Consider the following 18,292-nt stretch of genomic DNA (forward strand, 5'->3'; position numbering starts at 1 on the left):
GTTTAGATAATGTTTAGATTATATCTATAATCTGTAACGAATGTTTTTTCAGAGCAGTTTTGGTTGCTTCTGTGATGATAAATGATTAGGGTAGCCACCCTAATCATTTATCATCACATAAGCAACCAAAACTGCTCTGAAAAAAAAACATTCGTTACAGATTATAGATATAAATACAGTTGACATATTTGATGTAATCTATATACGAGTCTACTATATCCCGTTAGGATTACGATACAACTTCTTGTATAAATACTCTCTTTGGTGAATCAATATACAAACACTTATCCATTCTATTTAATGGTATCAAGAGAATGAAGACTCTCAAACCTAAAATCTCTTCTTTGAAATTCTCTTTGATAATTTGTTTTTCTCTACACCAATTATCGATAATATCGAACATGGATATTTTGTCTTTTTTACATCTATTACCACTTCTCCCGCGATGGAGATCTCTTCTTTGGATCCTCACGATACACAACATTTTTGAAACCAATGATTAAATAATTTATAATAAACACATATTTAGAAATTTTTTATAAAGCAGATATAAACATAATCATGTTCTAAAACATATTTTAAACATTGTTATAATCTTTCAATAATCAATACTAATTAACTAGGTATTTTTCCCACACTTGCGGACATAAACGTCTTACGAATACTTACTATTTTTTATTGGAAAAATAATAGTATAGATTAACAGAAGTTAATTTTTTAACCACAAAATATTTTGATTTCTCTTAGTATAAATAAAATACGGGGAAAAAAACAAGGTTTTTCATAATATAGTTAGTTTTTGGTAGGCCTTAGATTAAAACCAAACTTCCCAACCAAACCAAAATTTTGGTTACGTCGTCCAGAAGTTTCGTTCGTTATTGTAGGTTTTTAAAAAAACTTTGTTTCATTTGAGTTTGGTTCGACAATCGGTTACTTTGGTTTTCTTCTTAAAATAATTATAACTATACTAAACATTTTCGAATAACTAACCGAATTTATATATAATTTAAAAAAATTATACAGATATCTAACTGTAAAAAACATTTTTGTAGGGTTTTTAAAACCGAACTAACCGAATACTGTACCAAACTTTATTTCTGGTTAATTCGGTATTATGTATGTTGAACCGAACTAACCGAAAACTGAACTGCCGGAACTGAATATTCTGAATTAACCAAACCAACATGCTAAGGAGGTTTCGGTATTGTTTTGATAAAACCTGACCGAAGTACACACCTTCATAAAAACTACAAAGATGTAAATGTTAATTAAAACCTCTTTAGAAATTTCTGACACTTGGATGACCAAAGTTTGACCACATGAAATTGTTACCATTTAGGAAAGTTTGACCACATAAAACTGTTACCAAAACGAAACGGTTGATGTTTACTATAAGAAGGCCACCTCCCTTCTATTCAGCACACACATTACCTAGTTTTGTTTGAAGAAAACGGTTTTTCCTTTACATCTATAAATAAATTCTTCATTACTTTATTTAAAATCTCCCAAATTATATAAATTTTACATTAAATTATTTGAATTCCAAATAATTATTCTGTTTTCAACGATCTTTTGTTTTTATGCGGTTTTTGTTAATATTTCAGGGTTTTCTCCCCAACGAAAATGAGTGATTATAGTCAAAACGACAATGGTATAAAACCGATCAGCGAGACCTCTTCTCGAACCAGCTTAACAACTCCTCAGTCTGAACGAAGATCTGGTGGTATCGTTGAAAGAGTATCTGCAAGGATAGGAAGAGATATTCCACCACTGAATATGGAACACATCAACCCGACTCTTGTTTGCTTTCTTGTTAGCGTAACATCTCCAGGATTCAGTAGTCTTTCTCCATCTTTGCAATCTCCAAATATGTTGACTGACTCTTCTTCACAGGTAAGTAACAATGTGTTTAATAAGTTTAAGATTGATCTCTACACGTTATATGTATATATTAATATATGATAAAACTAAATTTTTATTGTCTTTGTGTAACTTATGTTTCAAGATTTCCTCCGAGTCCAATCCCGAATGATGCAACTCAGGAGATGGTGGAAAGTTCAGGTGGCTCCCATGCAACGATGATGATATCCAACAACAATCTTCCTCATCAGCCAATGGACATCGATCTGTCTCCTCAAGGATGTAATAGATTTATAGTGTCTCGAATTCGCTTTCAGTTTTGATTTTCAGAATAATAATATTGTTGTTATTTACAGGTAAAAAAGGCACTGCTGATATTCCAACGGAAGAGTCTGTTGATATCACATCTCATGAATCTAATGCTGATCCTATTAGTGCTCCTTTACTCCCTTCTTTTGACTCTGAAGTTGTTTCTGAAAAGGATGCTATGAACCTCATCTCCCTTAAAAGTGGTAGCGAAGATGATGACAAGGACAAATAATACAACCAAGAGGAAGACAAAGACAAAGATCACAACATTGTTGTAGAATATAATAATAATAATAATAATAATAATAATAATAATAATAATAATAATTATTATTATAATTATTATTATTATTATTATTATTATTATAATTATAATAATAATAAATTTCAGAATTGATATATTGAATAATAAGTTTGACCTGAATTACATGATGTACAAAATCTTGTACTTATCCCCGTCATTATGATTCTAGTATAGATTTTGAACTTTTGGTTTAGAAAAATTATCAATATAAAAAGTTCGATAAATATAAGAAATTTAGACCTGAGAAATGAGGAGAGAGTTACTCAAGAAGAAGGACATCGCACCTGACTGCAACCTCCGGGTAGCTGGCTCTTCAAAGTTTCCTCTCAAACATATCCTAAGCTCTCTCGCAACCAATTTATCCCCTTTGATCTTTGTCTTTTCTCTCATATCCTTACAAACTTCTTCAGTACATGTTGTAAACACAACCTTGGATCGATTATGTGCATTAGGTAGCGGAATTCCAGATTTCACCGTATATAAAATAAATGATAAACTGCTGTTACAAATAAACCATATAAATACTAAATTTCTTGTATGGAAAGTAACTGATTTAGAACACTTACCAAGATCAAATTTCTCCCAAACATCATCAAGAAACAAAATAAACCGTGTCTTAATATCTCAATGATCTTTGCAGCTTTCTCTCTTTTTTTGGTAGAAAAGATATATATATATATATATTTTTTTTTTGGTAGAAAATATATACATATATATATATATATTAAATAAACTTTACATCTTAATTAAATTCATATAATAAAATTTACCTCATTTACATAATTCCCTCGCAGGGAAAATATCGTATCAAACATTACTGGAGTGAAAGACGAAACAAGACCCAAAGTGTCATCATTCAGATTGAAAGCGAAGAAGGCCATCCTGACGATGGTTTTCGCTGGAGAAAATATGGTCAAAAGTTGTCACAAAGAATGCAAATCCAAGGTTATATATTTCGTTCACTTCAAAATTAGTCAGACATTTTTGGAAAAATATTATATATTTATTTTGGTAATCACAGGAGTTACTACAGATGCACATACACTGGGTGTAAGGTGACGAAGCATGTGGAGAGAAGCGTAGACAATGTGAATTTAGTGGTGGCTATGTACGATGGGATACATGAGCACGTTCCACCACCTGAACGCATAAGCAAATCCAGTACAAAGAATAAATCCGGTCGCAATGTCTCAAGATCCTAGCATGCAAACCCTTGTGTTAGGTATGCCGCCTTATTCCTCTTCGGCCTCTCAGCTTTTCCCTTCTGCCTTGGCCCCACAACTGAATGTGACAAGTTTACAGGTTGACAAGAATCATGGTGTTATGAACCGGAATGATGAACCGAATATTGATCCTGTGATACCCGACGGTACAGAGGTATCCGAGGGGATAAGGGAGCGACTATTTCGTAACTTTGGTATCGAACTTTAGATGGGAAAACATTAACCAAAAGATAAAAAAGAAAGATGTAAACCCTTTATAATTAATAAATCCTTATCTTATAATTACAAATAATAATGACCAAAGATATACAAAATCTTGTACTTATCCATTTCATTATGGTTTTAGTGCATATTACTCTTGAGTTGACCTATTTATTCTCCAATTGTTACAGTGTTACTGTGTTAGGATGGTTAATCCAGATAATAAACTATATGTATATGTGAACTATATAAATCAAACCGACATCCAGTGATACAGAAGAAAAACTAAACCCTGACTATAATCCAATTAAACAGATTGTTTACGCTCATGCTCATCCTCTTTTTAAGTGAGTATCACTTTTACTCTTGCCATTATATTAGCTTTTTGGAGCCAAGTTTCTCATGAGAAAGTTGGATTAAGAGTGTAGCAAACTTTAGATTGTAGGTCATATTAAATAATGAGAAGTGTACAAGTGAGTATAAATATATACAAGTGTTTGATCATATCTCTCCAGCATTTGTTTGAGTAAATTTCAGGAGTTTCTTTATTGTTTTTACTAATTTTTTTAAAGAGAGAGAAAGAAAAACGAAACAAAGCATATCCTAAGCAAACAAATCTCTTTTATTTAGGTAATCTAATCTCCAGGATTAAAAGTTAGCTTTCTGATTGTAATATATTAAAGTGGTCTAAACAACAAATGACCAGTCTTTGACTTGCTATTACCCATTGAAATAACAAAGACCAGAAGGATGATAAACCAAAGGAGTCAATTCCTATCCAAAAAGACTCAACCCATGGACGTTATAACAAGTATACCCAATGCAGCTATGAGAAGATACTGCAAGAAGAAGATTAAAAAAATGACACAGAGTGTTCATTGTGGATTGGACATAGAGTGAGAAAAGAGAATGTATTAACCTAGATGATAGGCTTTTCTGTCATGATTATAGTCACCCATCCAACATAAGGCAAGAAGCTGAAGCAGGCACAAAGGTAAAACCATTTATGAGTAACTACAGCTTTTGGTTTACTTTACACACTATACACTTATGTGATTAAAGTAAATTAATTATCCTACAGCACGACTCATTACATGATGTCGATGAAGCCAAAGCTGACCTTTAGCATAGAGAATTCTATCATGGTCAAGGTTATTGTCACCTGTAAACAATAGAAATGAAAATGTAAATGGGCGTTGAATGATAACAATATGATAAACAACTCACACTCAATTCAAATAAATAAAACCAGAACCTTTGGTCAAAACAACGATTTCTCCAGTACTTTCCCTTTCGTGAACCTGTAATGTAATGAACCCCCAAAGAATCAGAATCATCTAGGTGCTACAATCTAAGCACAGGGAGATGATAATGAGGAGATCTATAGAAAAAGTTACCTTAATGACACGATGGACAATTGGAATATCACGACCCTGAAAAGAGAAGCATGAATAAAAATACAAATGAGGTGAAAGGTTCATGCATAAGTAAGCAAAACAAAAAATGAGAAAGGGAAACTTGCATCAATATTGAAAACAACACTTTCGCCAGCTCGGATGGGGTCATTACTCATGTGCAAGAACAATATATCCCCCTACTAGGTATCATATTCACTATGAGTAAACAGGGGATTCACTTCCAGTGACACATCAAAGCTTTCCATGTTATCAAAGCACACGTCACAATCATCCCTACCAGACAAAAAAATAACATATACCAAGAGATTAGGGTGCCAAGTGGGTTTCTAAATGGAGACGTTTATAGTATAAACTCAAATAAAACCATGCCAAAATATTTTAAACATTGTTATAATTTTAAAATAATCAAATTACAAATAATTGACTGAACTTAATTATTTTTAACCACAAACTATTTTTATTTGTTTTGGAATAAATACAATACGGGAAAAGAAAATCAAAATTTTGAATAATATCGTTAGCTTTGGTATTTTTTTGATAAAACCGGAATGAAATATACACCTTTCATAAGAAACCAAAAAGAAGTAAAAGGTAATTAAAACTTCTTTAAGAATTGAGAAAATTTGGATTAAGAAAGTTTGACCACATAAAATTGTTACCAAAATAAAATGGTTGAATTTTACTATAAGAAGACCACCTCCCTTCTATGCAACACATACAATACCTAGATTCCTTTAAAGAAGGCTTTTCGTTTACATCTATAAATAAATTATTCATTACTATCCAACTATTTAAAATTTCCCAGATTATATCACCTTTACTGCTTTACATTACATTACTTTGTATTCCAAATAGTTTTTCAGTTTTCAAGGATCTTGTTTTTGTGTGGTTTTTGTTGACCTTTCAAGATTTTCACCCCAAAAAATGAATGATTATGATGGAAACTTTATGGATGATTTGTCCCCACTGTCCAGTCCTCGCATAAGAGAGGCATTAGCAATGCTGGATCAAAACGAAAATGGTCTAAATCCGATCAGCAAGGCGTTCCCTCAAACCAACGTATCACCTGATCCTCAGTCTGAACAAAGATCTGGTGGTCTCCGCAACAGAATGGTAGGATTTGATATTCCATCGCTCGAGATAGAGAGCATCAGTCCATTTGCTAATTCGTTCAGGAACCCGATTCTTGTTCCCTCTCCTATCCTCGTAATATCTCCAGGATTCAGTCTCTCTCCATTTTTACAATCTCCAAATATGTTGTCTAACTCTTCTTCACAGGTAAGTAACAATGTCTTTAATAAGTCTAAGATTGATCTCTTACACGTGATATATATTATTGTCTCCAAAAATAATATTAATATATGATTAACCTAACTGTTTATTGTCTTTGTGTAATTTATGTTTCCAGATTATCCCTCCGTGTTCAATCCCTAATGATGCGCCTCCTGAGACGGTGGAAAGTTCTGGTGATGCCCATGCAACAATGATTATATCCAACAACAATCTTCCTCATCAGCCAATCGACGTTGATCTGCCTACTCAAGGAGGTAATAGAGTTTCTAGTGTCTAGAGTTTGCTTCAGTTTAGATTTTCCGAATATTAATATATTTCTTTTTACATGTAAAACAGGCTCTGATGATATTCCAATGGAAAAATCTGTTTATATCACATCTCATGAATCTAATGTCGATCCCACTGGTCCTCCTTTAGTCCCTTCTTTTGATTCTGATGTTGTTGCTGAAGCTGATTTTATGAACACTATCTCCCTTGAAAGTGGTAGCAAAGATAATGACAAGGACAGAGAATACAACCAAGAGGAAGACAAAGTCAAAGATCACAACGTTGTTATAGAACCTCCATCTCGAAAGAGAAAGTTCCAAGTCAACATTGAGTAATCAATATATAATAATAATAATAAAACTATATATTAACTCAATTTATAATTGATATGTTTAATAATAAAATTTACCTGAATTACATAATTCCTCGCAGGGAAAATATGGTATCAAACATTATTGGAGTCACAAGACCAAAAAACAAGACCCAAAGTGTCATAATTCAGGTTGAAAACGAAGAAAACCATCCTGACGATGGTTTTCGCTGGAGAAAATATGGTCAAAAAGTTGTCACAGGGAATCCAAATCCAAGGTTATATATTTCTTTCACTTCAAAATTAGTCAGGCATTTTGACAAAAAATATTATATATTTATTTTGGTGTAAATGGTAATCGCCACTGGTAATCGCAGGAGTTACTACAGATGCACATACACTGGGTGTAAGGTGACGAAGCATGTGGAGAGAAGCGTAGACAATGTGAAGTTAGTGGTGGCTACATACGACGGGATACATGAGCACGTTCCACCACCTGAACGCATAAGCCAATCCAGTAGAAAGAAAAAATCCGGTTCGTCTATGTCTCAAGATCCTAGCATGCAAACCCTTGGGTTAGGTATGCTGCATTCTTCCGTTTCGACCTCTCAGCTTTTGCCCTCTCCCTTGGCCCCACAAATGGATATGATGCAATACTATATGGATGGACTCTCTAAGCTTCCAAGTTTACCGGTTAACAGGAGTCATGGTGTTATGAACCGGAATGATGAACCAAAGATTGATCTTGTGATACCAGACGGTACAGAAGGTTTTCAAGGAGATAAGGAAGCGACTATTTCGTAACTGTGGTATCAACCTTTAGATGGGGAAAACATTAACCAAAAGATAAAAAAGAAAGATGTAAACCGTTTTTTAATTATTATATCCTTATCTTATAGTTATAAACAATAATGAACAAAGATATACAAAAATCTTGTACTTATCCCTTTCATTATGGTTTTTAATGCATATTATTCTTGAGTTGACCTAATTATTTTCCAATAATGACAGTCTTATGTTAATCCAGATAATAAATTATATGACATGTGAACTATATAAGTCAAACCGACATCCTGTTATACAGTAGAAAAACTAAACCGTGACAATTGTACAAACAGATTGTTTACGCTCAGGCTCATCCTCTTTTAAGTGAGTATCACTTTCACTATTGCTATTATAATTGCTTTTTGGGGCCAAGTTTTTTTTCTTTTAAAAAACTTTTTTGGAGCCAATTTTCTCATGAAAATTTTGGATTAAGAGTGTCAAAATGTAAATTGTACTTCTTATTAAATAATGAGAAGTGAACAAGTGAATATAAATATCACTTATATATTAATTGATGATCTTTAAAAAAAATATAATCTTAGTTTTGTACTAATTACAAAGTGATCTTGCTTATGTGTCACTCCCTTAAGCATTTTAATTGCTGATATGGTATCATTACAAAGAGTTTACCTAAACCTTAGTGTAATATAATTAAGCTCTAGCGTAATACATACGAATCAAATCATTTACTACCTAACTAGCTTAAGACCCGCTTAATTGCGTGGGATGAAAGTTATATATAAAAATATTTGTTTATGTATTATTATCTATTTGTATTCATTTACGTATTATGTATATAATTAAATTAGAGTAAACACGTAAATCAAAACAATACATCTTGTTTATTTAGGATATTTTTTTGTAAATAAATCAAAACAATCATTTTATTTATTATATATGGTATATAACTAAATTTCAATGACATGGATATAGATATATAGTATATTTTAATATCAATATTTTATTATTGAGAATTTATACTCATGTGATAAACACAAAATTTCTAATGTGCAATTTTTTTAACGCAAATTTCAAAATTAAAATATTAATGTTTCAAAACTTTTCCAATACAATTTATGAAATTATCATATTTAAGTATTTTTCTATGTTATATAGTTTAATTTTAAACTATATTAATATATAATATGAATGTCTAGTAAAGGAGGATTCATATTCATACGATGTGATCATTTGTATCTTGTTATTACCAAAACAAAATTAAATTATTGATCACAAAATTTTAGTGTGAGGCACTTAATGTTTTTAGTAATTTATAATCGTTTTAAAAATTCAAAATATAACATATAAGAAAAAAAAAATTTGTTTGTTATATGGTTAATGTGGTTGTTTAATATTTTTTAATAATATAAAATTAAAAAAAAAGGAGCTAAGATACAAAAATTATTATCAAATATTTATTATTGATAATCATTAATTATCATATATACTTTAACCATATTAGACAATTTTGTAGCTTTTATTTAAGGCAAGTGAGAAAATATTATTTTGCACAATATTTATCAATTTAATAGTTAATTTAATAAAAAGCATAATATAAGTTAAGATGGACCAACATATTTCTTTAAGAATTTTGAATTTCATTTTCATGGTGACACGTGGCTACAAAACAATGTTGTAATATTTGTCAATTAATTTATAAGGGATATAACATTTCATCGTACAAAAAAAGCTGACAAACCTCGTGAGTATAAAGTAATGATATTATAATAAATTAAATATGTAGTATAAATTTTCGTAGGTAATGTTTTGATCCAAACTGAACACATACATTAAAAACTAAGAAATGATATTGGCCCTACCGATTGCTATTCAAAGGTTCTTCAGCATAATACATAGCAAATCGCCTTTATATACCGAGTAAGGTTCTTCAGCTGTCAAACGTTTCTTTCAATATCTGAACCTGAACCGTAGAGAAATGATGAACAAATCACAAGAGAATTAAAAAAAAAAAAATCATAGAACGACAATACACGATGCATGTTTTCATTCGAAAAATATTTGAAAATCATATCAATGGAAAAAATAATTAATATACGGTTTTTTTATTATTGATGTTGGTTAAGACTTAAGATTCATTTTAATTTCAATTGAACCTAACCAAACTCAATCAATTTTTTTCGGTGTTTTAATGCTAGAACTAGGATAAGATATGCGTCTTGCGCAAGGTGAGTTTATTTGTATATATTATCGATAATGTTTTTTATATATTTGATCATTTTATTTATACATATATAATGTTATTTGTTATATAACTACCAACTTATTTTTCTAAGGATTTTGAAATTGATTCTCGTGATGACACGTGTCATGGTTCAAATGTTGTAATGTTTCTTTTTTAATATATAGGGGATATTAATAATACAATGCATTGGCCACAAAGACTTAACAAACATATTTTTATGGACCTGCCTCACACGATTATTAATATTTCCATTGGCAGCTTTCCCATGAAAAAAAATGATAAAAAAAAAAAATTTGTTTAACATAAATACCAAAACTGGTAATGATTGATTTAACATATCCCTATATTAATTTGTGATATGAACCGGTTAAATTTTAAAGCAGTACTTTTTGAAACACATGAAACTCAAAAGTAATTTGCCTTTTTTATATACTTCACTTACAGTAATAATTACATGAATTTAGAACAAAAATTCTCTAGAACAAATTGAAGAAGGACCTCCCAACCATTCATGCAAATAGACATAGTTATGACCCTTTAAACAATATCATAGTACATATTATAAAGTTTTTTTTATCAAGTGACTAAATTTTTCTGGTTAAACCACGTTTGCTACATATACAATATAATTAATAAAGTTGATATGAGAAAATCAGGAAGATTAACTGAAACTTGTGTAGCATTATTCTATTACAGTGGTGAATGTTCTTATTAATCAAGGTAGATAATACTAACTAGCGATAATGTTCTTGTCAATAATTTTTGTAAGTGATGTAGATTTGTTTATTTTCATACATAATGCATAGAAAATTACATGCTCTATTTTTTACAAACTTGAAGTAAAATGAGAACATTTGATAGTTATCCCTATAAAACGTATTTGTAGACGTTATTAAATAGTTATGCTTACATGAAAAGAAAAACATATACGATAAATAATACTGATTGATTACACTATGGTTTGACATAGCATAGGTGCACATGCCGTCTTATTTTTAGACTATGTATATGTGACTGTTGAAAATTGTATTTCGCTAGGGAGTTAATTTATAAACTATGATATTTCTTAATGTCTTATAGTTCTGCCACGTCAGACTTTAGAAGGCTTAAACAACTACCACATAATTCTGCCACGTCAGACTTTAGAAGGCTTAAACAACTGCAATATATAGAATATTATGATTGCTATACAATTCTTCAGTACTAAGCAATGAATTGCCTAATAATTCTATTGAAGATTAAAAAATACTTTGGCACTAAGCAATGAATTGCCTAATAATTAACTTTCATAGTAGTTAATGCTAATGAATGTATCACATTAATCTAACTATTACTTTATATAAAACTAGGGGGTAGTCCGCGATTCGCGTGGAATATTGTTTTATTAGTATTACGTATAATTTTTTGGAAGATGTAATTATGTGGTCATCTTTATTTGTTAAGAGCATTATTTGGTATTTTTATTATGTTATGTAGTAGTAGATGATAGGTTAATATATTTTGTGTTTGTTTTTTTAATAATGTATTGTTGTGTGTATAGTAAAACTTGTTAGTTGTAAAGTGATCATCTGATATAAAGCATATTGAATTTCAATAACTTTGCATTTAGACATTTGTTGATTCAAAAATTAACAGTTTTAACGTCATAATTGTATTTTATTTTATTTTCAAAATTTTCAAAATTAATTTTTTTAAGATGTTTTTTGCCATCTTCTCATAATTTGACGTTAACCTATCACTGCATATGTATTTTGTTTAACTGTCCGGTGTGCGGTGTTTTTTCCAGAAATGATTGGTATGTTTTGAAATAAAGTTTTCTTCGCCTGCTTCTCATGTGAGATTATCTTCTACTTGTTCGAAATTGGGTTTATGAGTTCAAAGTTGTGCAGCTGTTTCTCACTGTGTTGTAAGCTTTTCCGATCAATATTGGCTGCTTTTCTTCTTCCGATGTTAGAGACTGCATCTCCATGGGTTGGTTAGAGTTTAGGCGTCCGTGATGTTGTCTTCCTTGTCGTTAGTTTTCCGTTGATAGTCCATGTTCATCTTTGTTTTCAAGATGTGGTTTTTGGTGATACGACTTATATGCTCTCTTTCATATCTCGAGGACGGCTATATGGCTTGCTGATTTAGTTTTTTCTCTCCCTTTTCTCTATGTTCTTTCATTTCGTTGTATTTTACATTGTGTCTTGCTTCTTTAGTGTCTCTCTCTTTCTCCATGTTTGTCACTCAAGGTTTGGATAGTGTTTTCCTTCGTGTATACTCAGTAGGCTTGGAATGTTGTTTCTGATCTCAAGCTTGGGCTCTAGTTTTTGGTGGTTGGCTTCCATTTTTATATCCTCAGGCTGTTTATCTGTTTCCTCTTATTCCCTGGGTGTAGGTGTACAAAGTTAGTCTCTTGGAGTTTTGGTCCCTTCTATCCAGAGCTTTGTGGTTCTTCGCTGGCATGGACGCCTTGTCTGTACTTATTTAGTTTGTGAGGTGTTTCTTACCTCTTAGCTGGTAGTTGAACTTTCACTGTTTTAGGCATGTGTTTTCCTGATTCATGCTTACTTTTGCCTTCTGGTGATTATTTCGCTTTTTTGATTTTTTGCATTGGTGCTTGATCACACACATTTTAGTTCGGAGATTGCGTTGTCTCTGATTTTATCTTTCTATCTTTTCCTGGTCTCTGCTTATTTTGGCCAAGACACTCTATGATAATGTGAGTTGAGTTAGTCTTCATTATTGATCTCCTTTCAGCTCTAGATCTTTACTTAATAAATGTTACTATGACATATTTGTTTTTTCTGTGATTGTAGAAGTTTTAGGTTTAGATAATGTGTTGTGCTCTAGTTTCTTCTTCTTAATTTATGATTTTTAATAGTAAAAGAAATATATAATTTATAAATAAATTATCGAAAATAGTTAAAATAATAAAATAGTGAAAGTTTATTTTATTTTGAAAATAAATTAAATATTAAAAATATTTTTATATTATTTTACTTATTTTTTTATTCATCTTGAATTTTAGTGACCAATTAAATAGATTATCAAACTTCATATATGGATACTTAATGCAAAAAAAGATTAGATAACTAAAGTTCTAAACAATTCTATTAGATTTGGAATTATCGTAATTTTGTCCTTATGTTATCTGTTAATTTATCATAAATTTATGCGTTTTTGCATTATTAAAATTCCATTGGTAATTTTTTTAATTTGACAAATATATGAATTTTCAGAGAAATAAAGAAGGACATGTGGCAGCAAACCTCCCTGCCACTTGTCAAAAGAAAAGAAAATGTTAACTTTATATATATAGATAGATAGATATACTAGATGATAACCCGTGCACATGCGCGGGGTGAGTTCATATAATAATGTTTGTTAATTAAATGGTTTTTAACATTTTGCTATTGAAAAATGACGAAGTTGGTCTCTTAAATTTATCATCATTGTTGAAGAGTTAATGTATTACAGCTCATTTTAATTATTTTTAAGATTTCATATGTACGAAAAGAAATTAAGTTTTCTGGCTGACACAAATCACCAAAACCAAATAGGCAACATCGATTGTATAGTGAAAAAATGGGATTTGGTTTTCCGCTCTCGATTTGTTTACTACTTACTCTCCATAAGTGATTTCATTTCCTACCTCTATAAAATTGTGTTTTCATTCTTGTCTCTACTTCATTGATACGAGTTTATTTTCTTTTTTTTAACTTATTCTATGAATTTAGAGAATTACATAAATGTCAATTTAAAAATTTGGATATCTGTAAAAATTAGTTCCACTCTAGATACATATATAAGAATCAAAAATTTGAAAACAATCACCAACAAACTCTTTTAAGAGGTTAGTGTACAAATCTAATATATCAAGTTGTTATAGAATATAAGTGCAGACTTGAAATATAAATGTCTTTCTAGTATATATTTACCAGTTCGGACCTAAAATCATCTAATTCTACAACACCAAAACAAATTACTTATTTTGAGATTTAGTTATTTAAGAGTATACAAATAAAAATATATATAATACTTTATAATTCTAGTATATGTAAACTACGTATAAACTAATAATTGTTTGATTTATTAAATGAAAAACCAGAAAACTTATAAAAAATAGTACAAATCTCTCATTTTTATAATTATAATAGCTAGATAGTGTATTAGACAGAAACAAATATTAGACGAATGATCAAATCTCTCATTCTTCGAACTAACTCAAAATGAGGTGATTGGAATTTTGTCATGATATTTCATTAAAATATTTTTAAGAATAAAAATTTAGACTATATTATTTAATATGAATGAAATAATATATATAGTACTTCTAATATTAAAAATCACTTCGATTGAAGAAGTATGTTTCTCGGATTATCAGAATCAAATAAGATATTAGACCTACCTATTTAAAAATAATTTCTATACATAAAAGTATATACATAAGAGTAAACACATAAATCAAAACCAATACATGTTGTATTTTTGATAAATAAATCAAAACAATTATTTTATTTAGTTTATATGGTATAAATTAGACTTTAGTGATATTGACATAGATATATAGTATATTTTAATATAAATATTTATTATTGATACTTCCTACTTATATGATTTTATAACATTTGTATATTTACTGTAACAAAAAATGAAATTGTTAACTACAAAACTTTTAATGTAAGATTTTTCAACACTAATTTCAAAATTAATATATTAAGATCTCAATAACGTTTTCACTACAAATTTTGAAATTAACATATTTTTATATAGTATATAATTTCTTTCAAATTATATTAACATATACACATATATAATATGAATATCAATTAATGAGACTTTATATTCATATGATTTATTAGGGCTGACATTTTATTTGATACCGAACCCATATCTGAATCCGATCCAAAAATCCGAACCGATCCAAACATAAATATAATTAACCCCATATTTCTAGTTTATTTCTCTCATTTTATTCAAAATAATTATATTAATGATGCACATTGCTCAAAATTAGATAGTATACATATAATTATGGACAAAATCATTTGCTACTCATTTAAAATACATATCCACCTATTGTTACTTGCATTAACAAAATTTCATCTAAAATTTCAAAACAACAACTATATTAGTGTCTTTCTATTTTTAAAGTTTTAGCTTCAAACCTATTAATAGTTTTATCTTTTAAAAATTTGAAACCCATTTAAGTTAAAAGTATATTTTAAATACAAAAAACTTAAAAATGAATTATTTATTTATTTTTTCTTCAAAATTTAAATATTCGAAACCGACCCAAAATATCTGAACCCGAACATAAAATACCCGAACCTGACCCGAAGTGTAGAAATACCTGAACGTATTCTATACACTTATACTGAAATATCCGATACGAATCCGAACGGGTATCCGAATGTCCACCCTACGATATTTGATCATTTGTATCTTGCTTGAACAAAAAAAAAGTTAAACCATTGATCACAACAAATTCAGTGTGAGTCTTTTACCATTTTTAGTAATTTATAGTTGTTTTTAAAAATTCAAAATATAACATATAAGAAAAGATCTAATTTTTATTATGTTCTTAATCTGATTGTATTATTCATAATCATTAATTACCATATAAAAATCATAGTATATGTTTATATGGACCAACAATTATTTTTCTAAGAATTCTAAGATTCATCCTCGTGATGACATGTGGCTACAAAAACATGTTGCAATGCTCCAGGATTAATATATAGGGGATGTTCTAGACAAGTAAGTTGTATTTGTTTTTAAGGTCGATCTTTTATTATTATATCAAAAGTATGTGCATTCGTCCATTTTTAATCTTTTGGAATTGTTATTTTTGGTATTTTTTTAAATATTTATAATTTATCTAATAGTTATTTTGATAGTTAAATCAAATAGAAAAACATCCTATTTAAAAATTATAGTACTGTTTAATAAATTCAAATTTTAATCATACAAAATTAAATTGAAAAAATATTATAAAAGATAAATATAGTTTAAGTTTTTTGGTATAAAATCAAATAAACTTAAAATTGACAGTATATAAACCGAACCAAACCAAAGTAGATACGATTTTAATATAGTATCTAACTTTTATATACCGAAATACAAAAAAACCGAACCAAAATCGGGCTGAAGACCATATTGAACAGCCTTACTTTAGATATATATAATTTTTATACCCATCTGACTCCACGCAATGCGTGAGTATCAACCTAGTATACAAGTGTTCAATTATATTCTCCAGCATGTGTTTGAGTAAATTTCAGGAATTTCTTTATTGTCTCGACTAATATTTTCTATTGATTCTTCTGTCTCAAGTTTATGATATTCAAGCTCGTTCCTTCATAACGGAATTGCTAATTTCAAAGTATGAACGATAGTACAATGTATTCATCAATTTCAATTTCAAAGACTTGCTAGTGACATTAGTTTATGTAATATGTAGTTTAAAGTCCAACCTTCTATGAAAAAGAGCATTGATTATAAGCTTTGCGTTTGGTTCAGGTAGCCTAGGAAGAGGTCCAAATCAAAATTTATGTGGGTAGATTAAGATGTAGAAACTGGCTGATACCCAACAATTAAAGACTATGTATTTGGCCCCATGAGGTACAACTTTTCTCTCTGTGAAAGCTAACAATGTTGGTAGTTCCACCAAAACGTATGCTAAATTTGTTTGTCATCCATCTGCAGTTTCTTGTTTAGTTATGTTTGTGATTGGTATATACTTCTTTTTCTTTACAAACACATAGAAGCTTCATTAAAAATATTATGTCCGTACCATTCTTTGTGCTAAAATTATGTGCGTTTGGATCAACAAGTCAAGGAGTTCAAAAATTTACCTAGAAGGTCAAATGGATAGAATGGAAGAAATCTGCATTGATAGCTTTGATAATCTAGATTAAAAAAAGCACAAAAATTTGGATTTGGGGCAATGATATAACATCATGAGATTGATATTGGGTCTAGGAGTTAGTTAACCACTATAAGTTTTTAACCTAATTTCTTGTGGCAATACACAGAAAAACTTTAGACAAAACAAAATCTCAAGAGCCGCTAAGGAAAGAGGGAGAGAGAGCCCTAGGAAGAGCAAAAGCAAGCAGAAGAAAGAGAGTTAGAAACTACCTTAGTAGAGAAAAAGCCAATTGTTTGCACGGTAGCACGAATTCACTAACTGCTACTAAAAGTGTCAAAATGGGAGCACAAATCTATCATAGCATTAAATTCGTGCTAGGAAAGATTTTTATTAAGCGGGAATCCAAACATCACTATTATAGCAGGAATGTCATTTTAGAGGTGAAAACACTTGGTAAAATTTCATTTTGGCACGCAAATATTTTGTTTTGATAAACCTCACTAAAAAAAATTGGCAAGCAATCACATTAGGCACACAACCGTACGATTCAACTACATGTTTATAAACCTCCACGGCTTCATGAGTAAGCTTCACATTCTCTTCTCTGAGATGACCCAACAGGTTTTGAAACTCGTCGAGGATTATGTGTCTAAGAGCTTTAGGAACGAAGAAGAAGCGAACCCATTTGAAAAGAACTCCTCGTCTTTTCTCTGATTCGATAGCCAATCGAACCTCTATTTCAATCTTGTCCACGAAGGGAGTTCTTCATCGTGTTTAGACCACTTTTGCTGGGTTTTGAGGAGGGTGACGGTGTCGTTGACTTGTTTCTTGAGCTTGGGAGTGATCGGTGGATGTGATGGGAGAGAGAAGGGCTTTTGACATTATTAAGACGAATTGGTTTAATTGTCAACGTTGTTTGATTCATAAAGGAGTGAAATCAAAAGAAAATTTTATTCTCATATAGGTCCCTGATATTTGGTTAATTAGTCAGTATCCACCCCTGAAATTATATTTGTTCAGACTAACCCTTTTTGTGCAATTTGTTTCATTAGTACTTTTGGTTCTCCGGTTACAAAATTTTGATTTATTCAGTCATAATGGGTAAATCTCAGAATCAATTTGGTTGGTTATAGTCATTTGGGTGCAGATCGAATTATATGATTTTCGGGTTCAGCTTCCTACATTTAAGTTTTATATATGGTTAAGTATGATTTGTTTAATACCAT

General features: G+C 30.1%; 2 long non-coding RNA genes across 2 annotated transcripts in view; one reads left to right on the forward strand and one right to left on the reverse strand.

The window, feature by feature from the left end:
• The window catches only part of LOC117127137, a 31,509-nt gene extending 22,200 nt beyond the window's left edge, over positions 1-9,309 (reverse strand). The window contains exon 1 of the long non-coding RNA XR_004449940.1: positions 4,095-9,309. This is a non-coding gene — a long non-coding RNA (uncharacterized LOC117127137). The remainder of the gene's footprint in view (positions 1-4,094) is intronic.
• On the forward strand, positions 2,007-5,388 carry LOC117127142. Its single transcript, XR_004449945.1, has 2 exons — positions 2,007-2,142; positions 2,217-5,388. It is a non-coding gene; the product is annotated as an uncharacterized LOC117127142 (long non-coding RNA).
• Positions 9,310-18,292: the final 8,983 nt, after the last annotated feature.

The sequence above is a fragment of the Brassica rapa genome, chromosome A08 (genome assembly GCF_000309985.2).
Source record: "Brassica rapa cultivar Chiifu-401-42 chromosome A08, CAAS_Brap_v3.01, whole genome shotgun sequence".
NCBI lineage: Eukaryota > Viridiplantae > Streptophyta > Magnoliopsida > Brassicales > Brassicaceae > Brassica > Brassica rapa.